The sequence below is a fragment of the Clarias gariepinus genome, chromosome 5 (genome assembly GCF_024256425.1).
Source record: "Clarias gariepinus isolate MV-2021 ecotype Netherlands chromosome 5, CGAR_prim_01v2, whole genome shotgun sequence".
NCBI classification, from domain to species: domain Eukaryota; kingdom Metazoa; phylum Chordata; class Actinopteri; order Siluriformes; family Clariidae; genus Clarias; species Clarias gariepinus.
In genome coordinates this window covers 26296547-26315727 of record NC_071104.1, presented here as the reverse complement: position 1 = coordinate 26315727, position 19181 = coordinate 26296547, and the positions used below count along the sequence as shown (strand labels likewise).

The 19181-nt window shown below is 36.6% G+C and overlaps 1 protein-coding gene across 5 annotated transcripts in view; it reads left to right on the top strand.

Annotated features, from left to right (window-relative positions):
* Positions 1–733: 733 nt before the first annotated feature.
* The window catches only part of LOC128523943 (bromodomain adjacent to zinc finger domain protein 2B), a 54456-nt gene continuing 36008 nt past the window's right edge, over positions 734–19181 (top strand). For 3 of the 5 annotated variants that reach the window (XM_053496166.1, XM_053496165.1, XM_053496161.1), the window contains exon 1: positions 734–936. The gene's annotated coding sequence lies outside the window, so the exon portion shown is untranslated. Of the gene's footprint in view, positions 937–7711; positions 7754–19181 lie in introns of all 5 variants that reach the window. The other 2 variants (XM_053496164.1, XM_053496167.1) reach the window with 2 other exon arrangements.

Below are 19181 nucleotides of genomic sequence, written 5' to 3'. Positions count from 1 at the left end.
TCTTTTGTGCTTGACTTCTCAAAAGTTATCAGTACAATTGGTGTAACTGGTGATAACTCCTTAATAAAAAGACTTAATTATCTGGTCATTTAGTCACTGTTTGTGGACTGCAAACTGTTTTAGTTTAATGTGAAGAAAATAATAATAATAATAATAATAATAATAATAACATTTTTTTTTTTAAATTAGAATAACGTTTTGTTGGCACTATCATTATCCCACATGCAACACAAACTCTGAAAAGCTTTAGGATCATCTGTGGGATAATATTAACTTTTATTTTCTGTTTTAACTCTGCTAAATTGCTTTGGACATTTTTCTTTACATTTGTCAACTTTGTCCGAGGTCATCACATTCCTTCTCAGATCAGATCTAGAGACTAAGATTGTCAGGGTATAACTACTTTCTTTTGGTCGTTTTCAAAATGTAAGATGTTGATTCTGGGCCCTGGGTAGCATTATGTTTTCTCACGAAAATAGCAAAAACAATCAACTTAACAAAACAAAAAGGGGGAGGTGGCAAAACGGCATGGTTATAATTAATCTGATTTATTATAAATTATGAACAATTAGACTGTCTGACTTTTTTTTTTTTTTGCACGATCTGTACAGGAACAAAGAGTAAATGGTTTGCTCTCTGCTTGAATACCACTATTTACTAAATGACATGACTTTGCAGGTATGAGCGAGAGAGAGAGAGAGAGAGAGAGAATACACTGTGTGTGTGTGTGTGTGTAACCTGTTACAGTGTGAAGAGTCTCTCCTTTATCTACACACACACACACACACGCAACAGCACCGCTCCACTCCACTCTCCGGCTGTGACATCTGCTCAGCGGCGCGTCGCTTTTTATAAATCAGGAAGAAACACAGATCTGTATGAAGGCGCTGGAAGCTACAGCTTAAAAAACACAAGAGCTAAAATCTAAAGCTGAAGGTGAGAGTCCTTTTTTTTGTCCGCACGGAATCTTTTATTTAATTCTAATTCTTTTCAGGAAGATATCACCTCTGTCTACTCCTAAGCTTGTGTAGCGCAGTGTGTTACACTCTGTACACACACTAGCCTTGTGGCGTTACAGCTGTTGTTGTTGTTTGATGATGATAGTGTTTACTTAACGCTTACTTCGATTAAGTTCACAGCGTCCTAATGCTAACACACACACACACTGTATTTAGATTTTTTCAATTAATAAAAAATAAGCGTTACCAGAAACGACGACTTCTTGTTTTTAGTTTTGTTTTTAAATGTAAACCCTGTACCTGGCCGCAAAACAACCAAGCCTTTTTTTTGTGTGGAAACTTATGAAACTCTTTTCTTTCTGTGGTTTTATTTTAGTTGTTTGCAACGAACCAAGTAATTATTTGTAATGAAATGAGCAGGCTAACAAGGCTGGCTAATGTAATCTCAGCAGTGCGACTGACCTCTTTTGTCTAAACTCCAGACTTCATTCATGTGGTTGGGAACAACTGGGAAAGAAATAAGTCGTTGTGTTTACGGGTCGCATGTAGGGAACTGAATCTAATGTTTATATTCGTGTTTTTGGAGTTATGTGGTTGTAGTTTTAAGAGTAAAGACAAACAACTAAGTAATCAGAAACAATAAAATAATAATTATTTGACAGTGCATAAACAAATGTTACTATCTATCTTAAGTTAAAATGAGCTACAATTTAAAGCAGGGTTAAAATAATGAGAAGATTAATACATGGATGGCTTATTAAGGTTTGTTTTTTATTAAACCTTTTGCAGAAACATATTCTATTCCTCCCCCATTTCACTATCTATCTCATTTCTCACTGTGAGACTTTCACCTCAGTTTGTTTCTATCACTTTCAATCATTGCTACCTTTTTTTTCCTCATCCACTTCTACACAAGAGAACTTGGCACCTTGTAAAGATGCTAACGGATTGTGTGCAGATGCTTGTGATTTATCAGTGCCTGCTTTTGCCAATATAAACTGATTATTAAACTAACCGCTGTATATTAAGTCTTAGCTCTTAAATAAAAAAATATATTAATCAGTGTTTAAGATCACGTTTTTTTTTTTATCTGATCTTAAACACTGAACACGCTCACTAGTACAAGTCATGTACTACAAATGTTACCTGCTAATGTTAATCTTAGTACAAGCGCTTAAGTCTGAGATAAGATGTGTGGTACGTGTGATCGTCTGTGTTACATCGCCAACAAGGCTGTGATTATGATGTGGTCGAATGGAGATGGATACTGTGACATCCAAAAGGGTGGGAGGAGGGGAAAGACGTTTTAACAAGGCATGTACTTGTACTGTCTGTTGCTACTTGTGACTTCTTGGCTCTGCTTTTCTTGCAGAACAGATCTCAACAGGCATCACCCAGATAATTAAATCAGCCAATAAATAATTTCATATGAAATATATTCAAATATCTTGCTTACTGAATTCATTGTGTTATAAAGCAGGATTGTGTCTCGTACATTGTCTCATAATTCTTTTTTTAAGCGGATGCTGTGATGTGTAGGATAAGCTGAGACTGAGCTGTGAAACGGGCTTAATTTTCCCGAGTCTTTTCATCCTGCACTAACAGGCATTCTTGCGTGTCAGAGAGGCTGGAGTTGTAACTGCCCCAGGTCTTTCTCTGGTGAAGAGGGTATTTCTCATCAATGGACGCAGCTCAGAGGCTTTGTGCGCCACAGCAAATTACACAACTCGCATTACACAGAAAATGGCACGCTACCGAGACAGCTTACTGTAACTCTATAAACTACAGTTGTACATAAATGTTTTTTTATTTTAATTCAAGCTAAATCTTTCTTTGTTAAGTTGTTATATACTTTGAGGCAACATCCTCAGCTCTATTGTTCGCTGTTTGTTTGGTGTGGAAAGGCTAATACAGGGAATGAAGCATCTGATCTGCTGAGCGTTCTGATGTGCTGCTCGTCTCTTCTGGGAAATGCAGCTCGCCACTCTGATGCATTCACTTGACAGCTGCTTGATTCTGTGGAGATGCTTGGAAACCATTAGTGGAAATGAATTGCAACCTCCCCCTGCCTTTTTTTCCCCCCCTCTCTTATTCAGAGGCTTGCTCCCTCACTAAGGCACACACCCACACTCACTCTCTCAGTTTGTAGTGCAAACAAATGGCCATTGTTGCTTTTTGTGGTACAGCAGCTGAACACAAAAGAAGGTCTTGATATACTTGTTGTAGTACCTCAGCTGTAGAAAGCGAAGGAAAGAAGAGTAGAGATGTCAGGGCTTGTTTTGTGGTTGAGATATTTCCCAAAGAAACTATGCAGTAGTTTTGCAGACAAATGAGGTTTTGATATCAACATCCAGCTGTGTGAGCCATAAATGTGTGCAGTTCAAAGTTCAACGTTGGTTGACTTTGCATGGGTTTGTTCTGTCAAATAGGTATATTTTAAAGACTGCCAGATCAACCAAGACCAGTTTTATTTTATACTGTGTCACCTTCTTACTACTGCTTTTTAGGGCAACTCTAACTGATTTAACGCTTGTGGTAGTCAGTGGTTTTCTCAGTTGTAAAAATAATATTAACTGTTTTGAGCCATGGAGTTGTATGAAAAAAAATGAAGGATCGTTGTGGGGTTAGGCAAAGCTGAAACTTGATTAGCTTTCAGTTAGAGCACATCCTAAAGTGTTATTCTTTGCTTAAACTACAGGAATTTAACAATGATTACATTTGTTTTATTTCATACTTAACATCAAATTATGAGCATGATGTTTAACATTCTGTGAGACAGGTTAATGCCTGTTACCATTTATATTTCAAACCACCATCTCTTGGAATTAATATTATTTAACAATTAAGAAAGACTAAGACAAAAACACACACTTAAGGCTTCTTCCGTAAATGGTAGTTAAACAAGTATTTCCTTATTAAATAACAACCTTAGGTTATGAGGAGCATCCATTAGTCCATGTGAATTAGTTGTTCCTAAAAATAAATTTAAAAATAAATTTAAAAAAAGACGCTGTTATAATACTGTGATTAAAATTGCAGCCGTCAGAGCTGCTGTTATAGAAAATTAATCACTTTCTGAAATGTCAGGATGAAGAATCCAACAGCACTGTGGTAAGTAAGTAAAAGTAATAGGCTGTTATTTTATACACAGTGAATAAAAATTCACTTTGAAATCTAGTTTATTATTTACACAACCTAAAGAGCCTGACAGTTCAGCGGTGCAGATGGGTGTTATAAATGCCCATGAGTCAACAAGATGCACAGCTTGAAAGGTCATCTCATTATCTTATATTTATTCAACAGTGTCTTTATTGAGAATGCTTTTGGAATAAGGAAGCAGTAGTGCTCTACTGCAAATTCAAGGACTGTGCTTGGTTATTTAAGATTATGAAAAATAACACCATGGCGTTTGAGCGTGATGCACTCATAGGGTCATTGTGACCTCAGCATGCCACACACAGAGAACTGCTTTCGTGAGACTGTTCCTCTTTAAATGAGGAATGTAACTTCTTCCACATTGTTCCTCTGTATTCAGGTCGGCCATTATAGGGTTTGGACTGTTTGCAGTTTGTTACTCAATGTTTGTTAAAAAGACCACACTCAAAGTTTGCCTTCTAATGAACAGCAATTACCTGCAATGAGAAAACAATTTAGTTGCATCCTGGGGTGTTACCTTTGTGCATTAATGTGGTCTTTTAAAAGGAACATTATCGCTTTTATATAGATATCCTGAGCTTTGATATATGAGTCAGAGCTGTCTTGAGATCTGGGATCATAAAATGAATCTGGCCAGAGGGTGGTGTGTCATTTTATTTATTTTTTCTTATTCAATTCTTTCGCCATGGCGTGGATTATAAAAAGGTGATAGGCTTGTTTTCAAAAAATAAACTGAATTCATCGATAATTATGGAGACATGCTCTCATCAATCAGACCCATCATTTTGTGAAGGATTTAGCTAAATAGGTTTTATAGTGAGACAATTTATTTTAAAAATGTAATGGGGTGATTATGCTCTCTAATGTTGTCTTTTCATCTCTCATCAGTCTTATCTATCTGTCGATCTGTCTATCCTTTTGATTGGCTGTGATGTTTTGGGAGCTTGAGTAGGGTCGCTGCTCTCATGAAGACCTCCTACTGTGTAAATTGGGGTGAGGTTTGAAATGCCAGTAGTTTGGGCTGTTTGCCTGCCCGCCACTCTCCATTAACACCCTAAAGCAAAAGAGTGTGTTCTGTACTCACAAGAACTGATGGTGGAAAGAGAGAGAGCAGTGTGGCAAGTAAGGTCTTGCATATTCATAACCAAGGGACAGCTGCTTTCACTGGAAGCCCAGAATCTTACTAGTTATCATAAACCATTACACACACACACACACACACACACACACACACACACATAGTCTGCGCTTCTGCAAGCAGGCCCTGTCTTATTTATTGATCTCCCTGCATTTAAAATCTGGTCACTGCCTCCACAGAGCGTCTCCATTTTAGCTGTGTTTGCAGCTGCTGCCGCAGACAAGTGATTTTGTTTTCCCCAAACGCAACATGAAACAAGTGAAATAAGGGTATGAAAAAAAAGTTGTCCTTGAAAGAGGGTGAGGTAAAGAGCAGGCATGCTTGGTCCATATAAAGAATGCAGATGCACACTATACACTCAGTTGTCAGTTTATCAGTATCATATCAATGACGTTTGTAGGCATTTCATGACTGACTGGAGTCTCTGTTGTGCTGTACACCCTGTACGCCATCCATCAATAGACAGAGGACTGTGGATAAATGGCTAGTAACACTGCTGACTATGCTGATGTTTGTACGAAGGCGGTATTTTTGCATACTGTTATTCACCAAAGAGTTGACATATTCCATATTGAATAATCTGTATAAAAATGCTAAATACATTTGATTAAATGTAAAACATTTAAAATATACAGATCATTTGAGTCATTTAAGTCATATTGTAATTTCCCTTAAATCACATGTTTCCAATCCTTGTCCTGGAGTACCCCTGTGGTACGTTTTAGTGTTTTTCTTGCTCTATTAGGTTGAACTCATGTTATACCAGGGGAAACACTAAAATGTGAAGAACTCCATGACCTGGGTTATGATCTCTTGCCTTAAATGATCCATAGATCCTCGCAGTTGTAACATTAGCCATCTATGCCTGTGTGACACTTCAAAGACTTTTTAGTCAAAGGCCTAGTCGTGACCTTCTGTCCACCCCCCCTGGCACCGGAACTGAAACGGGTGAACAGAACAGAAATGAGACTCCTGCATTATTTCATTTTCACTCTCTTGTATGGCTGAGGTGAACTGGCAGGAAAGGGCTGTCGTGTAGAAGAGCATTTTAATGGGAGATGTTTCCTCTGTTCTTTATTGAGGCTGGTATTGATGTTCTACTGCTGGTTGTTGTGCTTTGATGAAAATCTCCTGAGCACCTTAAGCTAGGCTCACAGAAACAGGGCATCTATTTAGACCTAAATAAAGCAAGCTGCGCGCAAGTGCTAGTATCACTGACTTGTGGGTTTAAATGCTTCCTGGAGTCGACAGTTATAGTATTTGTATAGGTATAAGGTATAGCAAATCATGCCTTTTTTTATGTGTGTTAAGGGCATCCTTCCCTAATGTGTATATCTTGCAGTAAGTAAGGATTAGAACTTCCTGAATTTCAAAAAGAAAAACGTATTAAATAAAGTAGATTAAGAGATTAGGGAGTCTCAAAGCATAGCAATAGTGAGATGTTTCAGTCAAAGTCTAGTATCTGTAATTATGTGCTTTGGTATCGCAACCAGTAATTTGTAAATGGCGAATGAATGTAAATAGATTAAATGTGATTCATCACTGTAATGTGAACTTTTGTAAAAGCCGAGTGACTGTAGTACGAGTAGTCGTCTTCATGAAACGTGTTGGAAGCACAACTGCATATTTATGAATTATTGATTTGCAATTAGTCCAATTAGGTTAGTTTCCTCATCTTTGCCTGGTAAGGTTTCTAATTAGCAGTACGATCTAAAAAAGGCAGTGTCACAAATGAAGGCATTACTGTTCGCGCAACCACAGATAACACATTGTGTGATACCTACAGCTACCATAGGTAGTGTCTGTGTGTGTAAATAAGGTGTAATAGTGCTCACAGGAGGGTATAAACACACCCCAGCAGTGCGGAAGCACACCCAGATGGATCTGTGTTTAATGAAAATAAGGCAAAGCTGCTGGCTCACCAAAATGTGTCAGAGGGGGAGGACAAGCTGGCAGTCGTGCTGATAACCTCCTGCCTCATCTAGAGTTGGAGAAAGCTGAGATGGAAACAAAATTATTCTCTCTGTGGGTATTCACCACTGAAGATGTGCTTCAGTTTTGGAACAGGTTTGATCTGAGTCCAGGAAACCTTGGCACTAATCAAATCGGATTGCGCTATGGTCTTTTTAACCATCATTAAGAGAATTAACGAAGTTTTTCATTTCCTAACAATCAAATAATTCCTATGAATAATGCATTAACAAAAACCCTTTTTATTTTTTCCTTTGTTTTCTTAAACTACAGCTTCCTTGTAACTTGATCTTAAGTATTATTGTGTATTTGTATGCAGTCCTACAGTAACAAACCTACTGTATTGTCTTAAGTATCATATTAATACCTGATTTATAAAAAGGTATCTCTCTTCCTTGAATGCAGTTCAATTTGGTGTGATTTGATCTGTTGTGAAAGAAAATGAATCAATACCTCTGTGTGTGTGTGTGTGTGTTGTCGGTTGCAGTTTAATCGTTTTGCTGCACTGAAGTTTACCACATATTAATCAGTAAGTACCACTTCACTGTAGTTGTCTACTGCTGATTTTCTGCTCCACTGCTAAATACATGTGCTACCCAGGAAACGATTGCTCCTTGTTTAACAACAGAACATGGCAATTTCTTAATTAAAATCGCTTGTTAGAAGTTGATTTTCTTTCTTTTTCACATTGCAATTATTTGATTTGCTCACTATAATTGCAAGGTTATGCATCACTGCCTTTCCAATTTTTAATTTTTTTTTAAGACTATTTATATCTTGACTTGTGTGGTTGGGACTTGAGCAAGACGACACAGGTTTGCACCAGAAGCTTTCAGAAGTAGCAGTTAGTGATTTAGTTATTAATTCCTTAATACAGAATATAATGTTTCAAACCATTTATACTTCGAATACTACTACGACTACTAATGCTACTTTTAACATTAACAGTCAGTTTAATAAGTAGTTAAACAATTCATTAGAGTGAATTATAATTTGCAAAGTCCTACTGTAGCAGAGACATGCTGCACTGGCGTGCCAAATGTGCTAAAGGGAAATGGAAACCATTATAATATGCTGCACCTAAAGCAAAAGATGTTACCTTTTTAAAAAAAAAAAAATAAATAAATAAAATTTTCTCTTGTGGAATAACTTTTTAATATATTATCGTGTGCGGACAGCTCACCTTTTAACCACAAAGCAAAATAACTGTTCAAATAAAGCAACAAAGGCCTTCATGTCCCAAATATGCCTTGGAAATCAACAATTTAAATAGAATTTACCCCTGCAAAAAATGTAAAAGCCTATGATCCCTTTAAATATAAACAGACAACATGACGTGCAAGATTATATCTCGGGGATATAATAAACCAATAATAAGATAATCAAAGAATATTTGTAAAATATTAATCTGTAGGCTAATAACTTTTGTTAAATTACAGCGTTATGTTCAAGATATTTGGAGGTACTTGCATCCTAAATTTAGCTAAAAACAGCCATAAGTTTCGATTTCCGGGTGATGCTTTAACCTCTCGCAGCCGGAGGCCCAGAGAGAGCTGATTGGCCGAGCTCTCTCAGAGGGGAGGGATGAGCAGTACTTAGTGCTCCCACATTAATCGCAGCTCTACAGCCAATCAGGGGCGTCTGTGAGTTCACACAAGCGGAAGGAGCGGATAGCGCGGTCCCCAACGGTGCGTGAGTGAGCAGATCAAAAAGTCTTCGGCCCTCCAGCTGAGTGTTAGTAGTAGCCTTAATGTGGGAGCCCCCTAGTGACTGGGAGGAATTGGACATGACTAAATTGGGGAGAAAATCGGGGGGAACCCCGAAAAAGAAAAAAAAAATAGCCATAAACTGAGTACACAATGTGTGACAAGGTTAATACAGTGAAAATGACAGTAGGAAGTAAAAAGGATAATTATTTTTATTTAAGTTTCTCTTATCCACTGCTTTAAACTGTTAAAGCAGAAGTGTTCTGCTGACTCTGACTTGATATTTCTCCTGAGTATAAAATACGCAGTGTTTTCAGTTTGTGGTTCAGCCCTTAATGTTTCAGTGAGCTATGTTAGTGTGGCATGTGTACATATTGTAGGTGTGTATGTGCCACACACTGAGCCTGACTTATTAACAGATTGCTGCCACGGTAACATGTGTAATACAATGTGGTTGTAAATATAGCAGTTTCCTACTTGGGAAGTGAGAAGGTGAGATAGACAGAGGAGGTATAAAGGTACCTGATATGGGGAAATCATTATCTCAGTTAATTTAACTTTTTTACAGTTGAAACATGCTTGTTTTAACTCACAAAGGTAAACATGTTTAGGTAAAGTCTAATGTGTAAATGTGTAACAGAATAAGCCAACGGTGGGGGGAATGGTCTAAAGGAACCTATTTATAATCGAGCGCTTGCACTAATTTGAGCTGAAGCTTCATTAGATTGGCAGAGCATGGTGTTTTTAATGCAAAACACATTATATTGCATGAATGCGTGAAAAGAATAAAACGCATCCAGAAGGTCAAAAACAACGGGTGGCAACACATGGGCACACTTTTAAAGTGTATTGCATCAGCTTAGCAGGGTTTTTTGGTCATTTCTTTTTGTTGCATTTTTGACACACTTAATTTCCTCTCTTTTCTTGTGACACACACACACACACACACACGTGCACGCGCACACTCTTCCATTACCGGCTTCCAACCACTGTTCCAATAAATAAGTATGTAATATTTTCAGTCAACTAACATACAAGTCACCCTTTAGGTAGCTTTTAAATGCTGTTAATAGTAACCCTAGCTCATTTAGGGTGGTATTAGGGTCTCTTCATCCATAACGGAAGTGCAAGGTGCATTCATTGTGATGTCTGGATTAAACAGCCATAAAGAGCCACCACAATGTCATGTAGAAAAGTAGTGTTTTCCCTATTTAAACAATGGACGTAACTCCATTATACAAGGAATAATGCATGACCTGGCATACTGTTACAGCGGTAAGATGCAGTTTAGTGTTAGTTGATTAGTGTGTCTCAAATTTTGTAAGCAATGAAATATTTACCTATTCATCTTCTATACCGCTTGTCCTGGGTGGACAGGGTGCACATCCATCACAGGCCACACACACATTATAGACAATTTTTGGGCATGTCAGTTAACCTAATCTGCACATCTTTAGACTATAAGGAAACTGGAGTACCCGGGGAAACCCGCCAAGCACAGGGAGAAGATGCCACAATTAAATTTTATTTAGTACAAATTTCACATTGTACTTTGATAGAGAACTACTGTATATAAGAAATCAACAACCAAATTTAACAAGCAAATTTAAACTGCTATGTGTGGTCTGAGTAATTCAGGAACATTTGGATGGAATAAAATATAGGACTGGTCTCAGACACCACAGGTGTAATGTCTTATAGTTTCTGTCGGTTTTGTACAGTGGTATTCACACACCCACTCACATATATTTTGATAAATACACTGCCGGTGAAAACTTCTGTCTGTCTGGAAATGGCTTCTCTACATGTACTTTGCAACTTTCCATCCATCCTTTGTGTCTCACTCCTTCTTTCTTTTCAGCGCTTTGTTTTCGAGTCTCTCTGGGGTTCTCTTTCTCTTTGTCTTTTCTCCAGAGAAGCTATGAGTCGAGGGTAACTCCAAGCCCGCTGCTCCAATGAACCCAATCCCTGTTAGCGTCTAATGAGACTGTCATTTACACAAAAGAGAAATGACCTTCGAGAGAGTGCAGTGAAGTGTTGTGTTGTGTAGCTTTTGTTTAGTGTGTGGTGTAGTTTTTAACATTTTTAGTCGTTCACTACACACTCTTATTAACCACGATGCAGATTAATTTCATGAATATGTTCTGGGAATAAAAGAAAATGTAAACACATTAGGCAAATTCGAGTTTACTTATTAGCCAGTTTTCCTGTTCTAAAATGCTTTGAATTATTATCAACAGGACTAGTTTAATGCTTTATAAACCATGGAACTGAACATCATTCTATTAGAAGCACATAAATGTAATAGGCATAATTTTAAAGACAATAATTACAAATTCACAGATTCATTGCTTCACACTCCACTGTCGTTGGGTAGTTGTTGTTGTTGTGTTTTTTTTTTTTTGGTAATAATGGAAAAGCAGCATATGGCTGGACAACATTTGTCCATATTGTTCTAAGAAGCAAAGTTGCATTTGAAAGGCTTTGTGGTGCAGTTGGGCCTTTCCTGTTCCTTCTGGTTAATCTCTTTAGGTTGGTGCAGGTCCTTTTTATAAGTGCTTTGTTTTGTAGTAGAGTGGGACTGAGGGTTTGACTGCAGGCCTCAGGGCACTAATTACTGACTGGGTAATAAGACACCCAGCTGTGAACCCTTATGTTAATTTACTCACGATAAATCAGAAAGAAACAGGACGACTTCTTAGTGTCTGATGTAATTCTGTGTCAGGGTCCGTGTTATCTGATAAAGAATCACTTAAAGAGGGGTGTGGGGGTATGGGGGTCAGTCTGGTCCTTAAAAGAAAACCACTTTTTTGGGGGAAAAAGTTCTTTTTAATCTTTTTTTTTTTTTTTTTTAGGAGGGTTGTATTTGAGTGTGTGTGTGTGTGTGTGTGTGTGTGTGTGTGTGTGTGTGTGTGTGCATGTAGTAGTTTTGTGGCTTGTGATTCACTATGAGGCTTTCATGAGCATAGTGTGACTGACTAGTTCAGAGGTGCCTGTATATTTTTTCCTGTCTTTTCAGTGCGCAGATGTTGAGAACGGAAACTAAATTCACTGTTGTTTGGTTGTTTTGCCCAGCTGCCTGCCTGCACTCTCAATGCAAACGCTGAGACATCTTCTTCTCTCCATGCTGACTTTGTCCTCAGACCTGCTGAAATGCTTAAAGGCCACATCCTGCACACAGATAATGCTTTAAACACGCTAAGCCTGCACCTGAATCATGCATAACAAAATTCCCCTATCTTAATAAAGCACACCAAAAAAAAAATGGCTTCAGTAATATCAGAGCTGATAAAAGTGCCATCCTTTTAAGGAGCAGAGTAAATGCCACTTAGCTGGATGAGGGCGGGAGTGAGGGAGAATATATCCCTGCCGTCAGCTCTTCCTTGCACTGATAGAGGTGACATCAAGGTGAAGGCACACTTGGTTGGAAATCATTGATATTCTGACTTGCCGGCTGCAAATGGCTCAGTGGCAGATGGAGTCTTTGTCAGGGAAGAAAAATGGCAGCCAGGGAATGCGGCTGCTGTTTTCTTCCCCCAACGACCCTCAATGCTGGCAGCCTGTGACCTTCCGCTGCTCGCATGACGATTCTGCCTTTGGTGCACTTTGATCAATTACTCGGTCTTCATTGTTTTCAAGAAACAGGGAAGGATCAAAATGGCGTTTTCCTGACATCTTAGTGTTTTACACACACAATTGCAAGATGGTAATGATTTTTATGTTTGAAGTTTTTGAAACATTAAAAAAAATTGTTCACAGGTTTCCCATTTCAGGGATAATTTGTGTGTGTGTGTTTGTCAGCTTCGCCTTCTTGCTCTGTAGTGTTGTGCGTTGATTACATACAAGCATATTGTTACCTTGTTTTTGAGAGGCCAACAAATGCATATCACTGTATTATTATTTTTTTTTGCCATTTTTAAAATCCTGATCAATAGTTACTTAATAATAATAATAATAATAATAATAATAATAATAATAATTATTATTATTTTTATATGAGTTTGCTCAGTATTGTGTTTTGATTTTAGTTAGAATCTCCTTTTTTCATTCTGATTGCTGTGAAAGGTTTGCTTAGTGCCCTTCCTGTGTACTGTAACAGTTTGGATAATTAATTTGACTGAACTCCTTGGGGCTTTAAACAAGATTCATAAAATATATAACAATTAATTGTGATGTCACAGTGATAAAGTGGAGAGGGTTGTCCCCCTGCTCTTATTGTGAGACTCCTGTGTTACTGTCTGTTTGGAGTTTAGTCTGTTCCCTCCATTCAGGCTGGTTTTTTACCAGGTTCTTTGGTTTCTCCCACATCTTGGGAACAAAAGAAAGCTACTCTACATCGTCCCTAGGCCGTGAACCCAGGATAGGCTCCCAACCCACCCTGACCTAAATAACATAATTGCTGAAGATTATTATTTTATTTTTTTTTACTTTTCTGAGCCAGATCTCGTCCACCAGTTACAGCTCTCCCTATCATATGCCAGCTACCAATTCAGGAGGTTAAAGGTTATCACATGCATTCTCTGAGATAAGTGAAAGCAATTAACTGCTGCTTATGCTGCATTACAGGGTGACATAACACACGCCAAGGAAAGCACTTCGCACCCCATAAATAACGTACATGAGCTTGCAGACACACTGTAAAATATTTTTAATGCAGAGTTTGCAGGGACAACAAATTTAATCTGATTTTTTTTTAGGCATACATTACCTTTCTGGGCAAAATAAGTATGTACCTAGATCTATAGATACTACTGAGTATGAGTACAATGAATATGCAAACAGAAATTGTGCATTGGTAGACAGGCAGCGTCTCTAAATATTATGTGCAATAGCTATCCTGCATGACTTGAGTACTCCCAGAATGCCTAAAAACAAGCAGTCCCTTTATCTTCAGCCAATTTTTAGTCACACAAACAGCCAGAAAAAAATAACATTTTGCAACCACACAAGGAAATTAGCTACGTTTTTTCCCAAAGGTTGGTGGTTTAGCTGATCTTCCCTTCCTGTATCTACATATTTCATGCTTATGTGTTCTACCAGACACATGGATATGACAGAGGTTAAATCAGATTTATACCCAACATCTGTCTTTGGCAGGTGTATGGTCTTGTCCCATTTGAAGGCTGTTCTTTCCAGATGATGTGATATGGACTAGGTGAGGTAAAACCATGTTGGAATCCTTAAGGTTCTATAGGTGTTGGGTTTCTGTGTACTCTGGGATTCTTTTCATTTCATCTTTCACGTTGCCTCATTCTTAATACATGAAATGGTGTAAATGTACCTTTTACAAAAATGATGCAGCTAAAATAGAGAATGTTGTATTCATAGGAATTTTATAATTATTTGAATTTGAGCTAAGCAAAATAAAAAAAAATAGCTACTTAGTGCAAGATGTTGTCATGGATTCACTTCAGCTGTTTATTTTTGTTTTGTTGTTTTTTTTTTGTTTCTTAAGACTAAGGACTTAAAGATGAGTAATGTTGAAATATTGTACAAAAAGAGAGCAGGTTTAATTTAATAGGTTGCTATGCTACATTTATTCTTTAATTTTACACTTAGCTTTTCATTGTAAAATGTCTGGTTTGGGTAATTAGAAAAGCTTTACTGTTCATTATTCGTAAAACTTGACTTCAGTTGGTATTGTGAGAGAGCCCTCTGAGATTAAAGTATCCTGTCGCAAATCACTTTCTGTGATGTCTTCTGTTTTTAGTTTTTTTTGGCAGAACTAAAATCCCATCTTTTTACTCAAGGTTCTATTCTGGTTTATTTTCATCTGAAATCCAATGCTGATGTGGATGGTCCTGGTGGTTTATGATTATTTGTACTTTTTGTACCTTTACGTATACAAGCCTTGGAACGACTTAGAAGCAGTTAATAAACACAAGGCGAGTGTTGTTTAAGATGACAAAGTTCTCAGATGTGTTTACTTGCTGAAAGTGCCTCTGTGACTGGTTGAGTTTTGGCAGGCAGCTGATCTTCGATCTTTCAGTGCAGTCGACCATACCGACCTACTTTCACCCATGTGACAGACAATTCGCGTAATTAACACTTACTTTGTTTTGTAATTAACAGATTGTTAGAACACCTGTGATAGGGAGTGATGCATGTTAAAATGTCCAAGCATGCACGGAAGGCCTCTAGTCCAGTCAGGTTACTCAGTCAGTAATCTAATCTAATAAACGGTTATGTAATTTTGAGGAAAATGTTATTCCAATTCTTTTAAGATGTAGATCATGGGACACTAAAAGATGGTATTTAGCTTGGCCTAGTTGCATTGTGTTTTTTAGTGTGTTGGGTGTAATGTGATGTTTCTTTTTAATCATTTAATTAGACCACACATGAAGTAATGCTGCATCAACCATTAATGCAGCAATAAATTTGGGGTGTGTTTAGGGTGCATGTGCCATTTAATGTAATTGCTGGCTTAAAAATGAATGCCAGCTGATTTATATAGGGAGCATATTTATCCTATGCTTAGGCTTGGGTGCTCATCATCTACCCTACATCATTACCTCGGTTACAAATATGAATTTCTATTTTTCAGCATAACTCTGTGATTTGGTAATTTACACTCATAAAATAAATAATCTTCGTCTTAAAGAAAATTGGATGCCATCAATATATTACTAACAAAATATGCACATGCAAGAGCTAACTGTGTTAGATGGCTTTTACAGATTTCTTGAAAACAAGTTCTCATTGCTGATTTTAGTTTAGTTTATGTATTTCATGCAACTTTAAATATCTGTAGCAAGACATGGGAACTTGATTTGCGTTTGTCTTTAATAATTATTGATAAGTTTTGCTCTAGAGTTTACAGCTTTAGACTGTTTTTGCTGCTTTATTTTAAAATAGATTTTATTGGTGCTATGCAATAGACTGCCTGGCCACAAATGTTTTACTAAAATAACTATAATTGGTTGATGAAATATGAAATACTTCTTTTAAGTCTTTGGGGTGTGCTGGAGAAGACTATGGAGTAGTTCCACTTTTCCATCATCAATACAAGATTCCATTTTAAATTAACACAAATCTGGATGGACATTAATTGATATATATACAATTGATATATATATATATATAATTTTTTTTTTTTTTTTTTTTTTTAGTTAAAATTTCTTTACACAGTGTTTTTATTTCTACTAGACTTGAATGTATTTTGTCCCAATGTGATTGTACGTATGTTGCTTGTAAGATTTAAACAAGTTAGTTGATTTTTACTGATTGTTCCATACCTTTAACTTTGAATAGAAATTCAGACCTTTGAGTATAAAAGCTCTAGAGCATTTTATCTTTAAAAGGCATTTAACTCCTGTGTACACAAGATCAGTCAGATTTTGTTTGCCATTTTATTCTGTCAGTTTTCCTAAATGCCATATTCAGAAGTCTAACCACATTACCTAAGAAATTATACACAGACATACAATAAGTGAATAACATGCCCATTATTTTATGATAAATTGTATGCATAAAAATTTTATACATTTATAAGCAAGTAAGGTTTAGCTATCATTACACTCTTGATGCTTTTCGACTTTCTGTAAGCCCCTTTTACTTTCCAGGGCATAAAATAAGAGGATTGTTCATAACAGAGCTTCTAACAACACAAAGATGATGGCCCACATCAACCAGGTTGTTACGCTATTGATATTTTACCCTATATTTAGATATTTTTGTCTGGGACAGTCCAGCCTCAGTTGTTAATTTTTATTTTATTATTATTTTTTTTTATTGGGCAAGATAGGTATATTTCAGTCTGAAAATAAGGAAACTAATAATAGTCATAATAAGGGCAAAGGGTTTTGGTTGCATACATTTTATTATAAAACCCCACACACACACCTTCACACAACTTTCCTTTGCCACGTTTTTCTTTGGCACCGAGACATAAAGCTGGTTAATGTCAAGCAGATGTTCTTGGAATCCTTTATTGTTCCAGCCGTGACTTAAAGTATTGTCATCCTTTTAAAATGCGTGTCATGTACATTTGCATATCTTTATGTCAAAAGTCAGATGGCCGGAGGAGGTCTCCTATCCTATTTTTCTATCTTAGCCTTCTTCAGGAGCATAACCACTAAGGTATGGACTGTAGAGCGTACAAGAACTGATTTTGTTCAGCTCTTTCTGTAGCATTGTCTGTTTAAGGGTTTCAATGAAAATTGAAATTGAGTGTTTGTACTCCTGTTTCATGGCACTAATGTGGATATTATGTCTTCACATTTTATCAGCAGCAGATCATCGTCCTGTACGTTGACAAAGGTAGAGAAATAATTTCTGGAACAATTTAGGATTAAAAGGAGATGGGAAAGATGAGCATTTGTATCATTTACAGCAGTAATGAATTGTTATTGTCTCATAACAAGCACTTTCTTCATGGACAGAAATGCATTTCATAGCCGAGTGTAATAACTAGCTTGAAATCTACGGTTGCCATGTTTACTGATAAGAATTTGTGGAAAATAAATTATTTAACTCTGCTCAAAATCTAAAATTAAATCTTAAAGAAGAAGAAAAAATCGCACCATCCATGGCTGAAGTACAGAGAAAGAATCTTGAGAGATGAAAAAAATTAATCATACACTTGTGTTTTAGTTTGCTTTTTACACAGTAACAATTTAAGACATAGGAAAGATCCTATAAACTTTTCTAAGACTGTAATTGAGATCTCAGGAGTCAACTTTAACACTTTGAGATTGATTTTGAGTTTAATATTGTACAAACAGCACACTCTTGTTGATGCACACCATTAATGCTGCATGTGTACAGTAAAATAAACCACTGGGACATATTTAGAAAATATATGGTCCTATTCTTGCTTTCTTTTTTATTATTTTTTTATTTTGCCATGCTACAACTTATTGTACACACTGACCTCTTTCCTTATATCCTCTGCCTCTAAACCATATGTGCATTGCTCATCATTTATGAATCTTTTACGAGAAGTGATGCATTATGGTAAAGTGCTTAAACACACTAAGACTGAGTCAACCCTGCACTACTTTTAAACGTTTTTTGTGTTACACTGTGCACAAGTAGCATTCTCAAAATGCCATAGTCCATAAACATCTAAAATAAGATGAAGGAAAAGGCAAAGTCACATCTTTCTATTAGTCATTATGATTTGTTGCATGTTTAGTATAGTCTTTTTTATTTTTTTCATTAAACCGCTTTGTTTCAGGGTTAAGCTGCTGTTAAATCTGACATAGATTCACGAGGATTTATTTAAAAGAATCTCTTTATTCGGTTTCTTTTCAGGTGATGCATGTCCATGCGTTTTAGCTCCCACATCTATTATCTGATTTCATTAGTGCCTTGGGGAAACTAAAAATCAGACTGCTAATGTTGGATAAAGACTCCGAGTTCTGCTTTTACACAGATCTGAAGCCTATTGTTTTCTATAAAGAGCGCTCTTCAGCTCTGTCCCCTTTTTATTGTTCACATCTTTTATCTCTCTTCATCTCATATGGCTTAGTGACCTGGGTGATGTGAGGAGCTGATTAAGTACTGTTTGATCCTGATGGAATACATTATTATGGCAAGAAAGCAGAGCAAAGCATGTTTAATTTCCCTGAGCTGTCTTTTTTATAGTATGGGGCTTACCATTTGGGCATTTATTTAGCTTTTGTTCTTACTTTTGTGTGTGTCTGTGTGTGTGTGTGTGTGTGTGTGTGAACGTTCCAGGTTCATTAAAATTCATTCTACTTGGGGCTCCGAATACAATTCCTGGACATATGACTGATGTAGATTACTTGAATTTGTCACAGGTTAATCTAGCACAATGACAGCAAATCAGAAGTGGAACTGCCATGTAGTATATGGGTACAAACTGAAATAGCCTGTCAATTGTGACATTGTCTTAAAAATTCTAAATATACATGTGTGTGTGTGTGTGTATGTGTTTCAAGAAAATGTGTTTTTGTGAAGAGTTAAAATCTCTAATGGAAACAAAACACTTGTTATGTAGATCATAAATTTATGAACATTGAATAACTGGCAGGGGTGGTAAGAATTTTTAGATGTCCTAGAGTAAATTTATTTCTCATTCATCTAATGAGCATGGGATTAAGTTAAGAAACCACCTTTTTTAGCCAATAAAAATAGTATATATATATATACAATAATAATGGATCTGATGGTGTATTTGGGAAACTGTGAGAAATATATGTGAAATACCATATCCCCAGGGTATAATGGTACTGTACATACTGTATATTATAAAATATTATTATTTATTTATTTATTTATTTATTT